Source organism: Silene latifolia, chromosome Y (genome assembly GCF_048544455.1).
Source record: "Silene latifolia isolate original U9 population chromosome Y, ASM4854445v1, whole genome shotgun sequence".
NCBI classification, from domain to species: Eukaryota; Viridiplantae; Streptophyta; class Magnoliopsida; order Caryophyllales; family Caryophyllaceae; genus Silene; species Silene latifolia.
The window spans coordinates 367,424,707-367,430,784 of NC_133538.1; the positions used below are offsets into that span (position 1 = coordinate 367,424,707).

At 40.6% G+C, this 6,078-nt stretch overlaps 1 non-coding gene across 1 annotated transcript; it reads right to left on the reverse strand.

The window, feature by feature from the left end:
* Positions 1-1,639: 1,639 nt before the first annotated feature.
* On the reverse strand, positions 1,640-1,746 carry LOC141634773 (small nucleolar RNA R71). Its single transcript, XR_012539495.1, has one exon. It is a non-coding gene; the product is annotated as a small nucleolar RNA R71 (small nucleolar RNA).
* Between the last annotated feature and the right edge of the window lie 4,332 nt (positions 1,747-6,078).

Below are 6,078 nucleotides of genomic sequence, written 5' to 3' on the forward strand. Positions count from 1 at the left end.
GTCAAAGAAACTTGGCCAACCTCCCTAAAATGATCGGAAAACAAATCATGTGACAAACGAGGTCGCTTAACCTCATGAGATTCAACTTCTTCATCAAAAGTAACCAAATTACTAGGTGGACCAATGTCCACAGTAGTAAAATGATTCATAGGCGAATGAGAAAAAGAGGGAACTACTGCTTCCCGTGAAGGACCTTCAAGGGGAGTTCCCACCAAAGTAGAAGATTGTGTGAAGAGGGAGCGAACCTTCATGTAAGCCCCCGATTTGGGATGGAAAAATTGCAAATTCTTCCCAAGCATCAAGTTTTTGTAATCTTTAGCAGAGAGATACAATTTTCTGTGGGATTGCTTTTTGTTAGAGAATCTGCATTTTGAAGGTTCCGGGGTAAAGGAAAGGGACGAATTACTATCATACTGAACTAGCAAGGGTGAGTTAGACTCAGAGACACAGACGGTATTTGAGTCCAAAAGCAAGTCTGAACTCCCACTACTTACGACTTGCTCACAGCAAACCAAATTATCCAACAACTCCATATTACTACTACTACTACAAGTAGCTTCACTCACAACACCAGGAATCTTATTGTCCATCTCAGCATTTAGAAGAGGTTTCTTACCTTTTTTGTCCCTATCTAAGGGATCAAAAGGATAAGCGACACTTTTACCATTGGGATCCAAAAGCAAGCATTCAGAAACAGAGCTCAACTCATGAGCAACATCCTTGTTTTTTGGGTCAAGATTGAAGGCATGTTCAAAATCATCTAGGGCCTCCGCAAGTAAATTCAATTTCTTTAAAGCGGATCCACGGCGGTATATGGCTTTCACATTACACGGATCAATGTTTAGGACAAGATTGCACAAACAGGGGGCCTCAATAAACCGAGACAGCTTTAACTCACAAGCAGCCAAGTTGAGCACAAGAGATATGGTCAGGGAAGAGGCCTCTGACTGATTATGAGAGGGTGGAATGGCAAGATAGCACAGAAAATCAAGAGCCAACTTATAAAAACTAATAGCAAGGGAGAAATTACCATCTTTGAAAAGAGAATTACCTCGATCCTTTATCATGTGAATAGATTAAAAAGAAGGCATTCCCATACTCATAATCCACTTAACTAAATCATCATCATCCAAACCATTATCATCCAAGATCGACAATTCAGCAAGATTAAAGAGAAGAGACATATAATCCATTGAAAAAGAGCTTAAAAGGAACCAGAGACGGAAAGACTCACCTAGAACCAGTCTCGACAGAAATCAAGTCACAAAAGACTAAAGATGTGACTAATTAAATAGAGAAAGAGAAAGAAAGTACAAAGATTTCAAACCCACTAACCCAAATGAAGCCGACGGTGGAATATAGAAGCAGAGAAAAGACAGATCCAGCAACCACACCAGAACAAAACTCGGCCACCTGAATATATCATATGACTGCAAAAGAAAAAGGAAATACTCCGATCGAAGAGGTAAAGGTGCGAGGAGGCTCTCGCCGGCGACCTACAAAGGTACGGTGAAGTCGCCGGCGAGAGAGGAGAGGGTGTGGTGGAGAGGCGGTTGGAAAATTAGGTTTTTTTGGGGTTTTTTCCTCTCTCTCCCTTCGGTGCGTTGCGAATTTCGTAAGTTGGAGTAGAAAGAGTAACATGATAAGAGCTTAAATTACGGGTTTTAAGCAAAGGGATGAAGAATCTTTGTATGAAGCTTGGGAGCGGTTCAAAGGAATTTGTCGCTCATGTCCTCATCATGGACTTAGCGAGTGGTTCTTGGTATAACAATTTTGGAATGTTCTTTATGAAGACTCAAGAAACATTCTCAACATGGGATCAAATGGTATGTTCACCGAAGTTGACGATAATCAAACTTGGAATAAGATTGAGCAAATGGCGGTCCATAATTCACAATATAGTAGACCTCGTATGGCTACTAGAGGAGGAAAGCATGAAGTGGGCTCTATTACTCAATTGGGTGCTCAACTTAGTGCTCATATTGATACCATTAACTTAAAGTTTGAAAAGGCTATGGCTAAAGTTGAAGAAGCCTCAAAATCACCAAAGCATCATATTAATGCCATGGTAGCATCTTCATCAATCCCAAGTGGGATATGTGAGAATTGTGGAACTTTGGGACATGACCAAAGTTAATGTAGGGGAACAAATGAACAAGTGAATGCTTTTCAAGCATATAAGAGTGGTACCCCTTATTCCAACTATTACAATGAAAACACCAAATTCCACCCAAATCTCTCATACAAAAGCCAAAATGTTCAAAACCCTCAACAAATATACACCCCACCTCCCATGAGAAACCAAAATCAAAGACCCTTTTTCAACCAAAACCAAGGTTACCAAAATCAAACTCCATACAATCAACAAAATGACCAAGGTTTTGATGTTCTAAAAGCGTTCCTCCAAATGCAAAAGAATCAACAAGAGTTTTTCACTCAAATGCAAAAGGATAGCCAAGCAAAGGACATCACCATCAACAACATCCTAGCCCACACAAAAATGTTGGAAACTCAATTGACCCAACTAGCATCTTCAAACTCTCAAAGACAAAAGGGGCAATTACCACCTCAAGGTAATCCCCCAAGACATGAAACTATCGCCTTCACTAAGGTGAGTAGTGCAATCCTTCAAGGGAGTTCACCTCCGAAACTTAAAGACCCGGGAAGCTTCTCAATACCGTGTACCATTGGCGACACCACCCTAAACAAGGCTTTATGTGATCTAGGAGAAAACGTGAGTGTTATGCCGTATTCGGTTAGTAAAAGGCTAGGGATGGGAGAGCTTAAATGTACCAACATCACACTCCAAATGGCCGATAGATCGACGAAGACACCGTTACGGATATGGGAAGATGTTTGATGCGTGTCATTTATATGATGTTTTACACCCTATTTTACACGCATTTCAGAGCTCAATTATGTAGTTTATGCTACTATTTGCCCCATTTCGTCTACTTTCGTATTTTTATGTAATATTGCAGATTTATGCGGAAATGAGTAGAAATCGAGCCGAATCCGTCCCCGAGTACCTTGCATTGCATTTGACATGAAGTATTTACTCAAGAAACGAACTTGGTGCGCGTTTTGAGGCCTGAAAGACAACTTTATGAAGAATTAGGAGCCAACTACCAGCTACTCTAGTCAATCGACTGACCCACATGGTCGATCGACCAGAGCACGAAGAACAGAAGCCATTGTACATTGTAGGTTGGTCGATTGACTGGTCCTTGTGGTCGATCGACCGGACCGTGATTTTGATGCAAGTTAAAAGATCGAGAAGTTAGAAGTCCATTGTAACTAGGTTTAGGAATAAGGGTTACGTAATATTTCTATATAACGTAACCTGGTTTTTCAGAATAATCATCAAGCTTTCATCAAGTCTTTTATCATCAATAATTAGGGTTCTTGAGATTATTGTTCGTAATCAATAAAGTTTACTTTTGCATTCGGTTTTGATCCTTTCTCTGCAATTCCTTTTACGGTATTCTCTATTCCAATATATTCAGTTTTATTGCTTTATTTCGTTCATAGTTTAGAATTGCTTGCGTAGTTTCCCACAGCCAATTTATCGTCTCATGTTATTTGCTTGTTCAGTTAATTTAATCATGAAATCAGTAGCTTTATTCATTAATCTTTTTGTTGTTTTTGTCGTAAACATGAGAAGCTAAATACCCTGTGCTAAGATGTAGGGAATCTGTAGAAGTAGGCGGTGTAGAATAGTGACATGAAATCACGCCATGGTCGATCGACCGGCCTATCTGGTCGATCGACCGGCCACGTGAGATTACCTTCGTTTTAATTAATTTAATTTCTATATTTGACAAATCGAGTGCACGCGACTAGTTGAATGTTTAGGAATTGACCGACCCAATAAGATTGAAAGATAGGGAAGGGAAATCGACTGCCTAATTAAGACGACTAAATTAATAAGATCGAGAGATAAGTTAATTTAGCCTTTTAAATCACTTTTCAGGACGAAAGTTAGCATTAGTGATATTAGGGACCTGTAGTGAGATCGAAGATGCTACCTGTTAAGAAAGGACCGAGAGGACTTCTTATTTTCCCGTCTCACGTGATTATTTCAGACTTACCTAGGATGCTGCCGCCGAAACTATTGTGAACCGACCATCTTAGCACCCTTTTAATATTTGATTTCATCTACTAGCTTAGTTTACTTTTCATTTATTGCCTTTAGTTATAGATCAACTCAAATCAAATCCCCCTCACATTTGTTACCTTAGACTAGAATTGGACAACTATAAATTACAGTCGCCTCTCTGTGGTTCGACCCTAACTGCCACTAGCTATAGTAGTAGTTTGGAAATATAAATTTATCTTTGGTACTCTACGACTGTATCAAATTTTGGCGCTGTTGCCGGGGAGGCAATTGTTTAAATTTTTAGTTGTTTCTATTTTAGTCTTTTCTCAGTTTAAGGGACATCTGTTCCTTAAACTATTCTCATATTCTTCTTGTAGTTTCATCTTATGCGCAGGTCTCAACAAGGCGAATTACTTCCCCATGATTTCGAGCTTGAGAGGACTTTTCGCGTGAAGAGGAGATTATTTCAAGAACAACAGTCAGAGGAAGAGCCTGGTTCTCATTCTAGTTTTTACGAGAACGAGCTGTTTGAGGAGGATCCACCTTCATCTCCTGTTTCCACTTCTTCAGCTGAGACCGTCACATCTCCAGACATGGCCGAAGAAGCAAGTATAGCCAGTCACTCCGAACCAACAGCTGAGAATCTCTATAAGGGATTCGCATTACCAGGGACGGACAGGAAATTTGAACCAAAACCGTCTTACATTAACTTGGTTGAGAGAAACCAATTCGGCGAAGCTGCAAATGAAGATGCAGCCAAACATATGGAGACATTCATTGATTATTGTTGTTCCATACCCCCATCAACCGGCGTGACCCAGGACCAGGTGAAGGAGACGGTGTTCATATTCTCGCTTCGTGATGCCGCAAGGGAATGGTACCGCGATTTGGATCGAGCTGCTAACGGGATTACTAATTGGAACTCGCTGGCCTTAGCATTTTACAAGAAATATTTCTCTGCCTCGAAGACCAATGCCATTAGAGCTCAGATCACGAGCTTTAAACAGGGTCCTGATGAGAATTTTCATGAGGCGTGTGTCCGTTTCAAGAAGTTGGTGCGAACTATTCCGCACCATGGGTTCGAGAAATGGAGCCTATGCAATCTATTTTATAATGGGCTTTATGACGATCAGAGGGCTATCCTGGATGCGGCAGCTAATGGCAGATTCCAGGAGAATGTTGGAGAAACTAAGGGGTGGAAAATCGGCAAATTCTTCATCCCGGTGGACTTTGTCATTGTTGACATAGAAGAAGACCCCAATATTCCGATCATCCTTGGTAGACCTTTCTTGCACACCGCGGGTGCGGTGATAGATGTGAAGCACGGAGAGCTTACTCTAGAAGTGAGAGACGAGACCATAACTTTCAATCTTGACAAGACCATGAGAGCTCCCCATTTGCATGAACCATGCTTTATGGTTGATCACTATAGCCGGAAGGATGATAGGAAGAAGTCGGAATTCCAATGGAAAAATAAAGTTGATGATGCTCCATCAAAAGAGCAAGGGAATACCAACAAAGAGAGCTTGAAAAGCTCACCCAAATCCAACAATGAAGAGGATGGCCTCATTGGCTAAAACAAGAAAGAAGGAGAGTTGTCTCTATCAACTCAAGAAATTTTTAATGATCAAGTAGACGAAATTTGCGGTCTTTGGGAAGATGAGTTCGAAGGGATATTCAATCCCTATATTGGTAATGCTATGAACCAAGACCATCATGGAGAACAACAAGTGCAAAGATCTATTGAGGACCTCTATCATGACAATGAAAAAGGTTTCGACTACTTCTTCAAGGTGTTGAGTAACATCAACACCACCTTGAACATGCCCCTTTGACATCTCACATTGGATGAGAGTTTGGTGGAGTCCTCCCTAAACCACCATTTGTAAATATTCTAACTCCCTAACTTGCATTTCGTTTTTACATTGCATTTTTGTCATTTTTGGATTTATATTTTTGTGCCTTGATCAAGATATTCA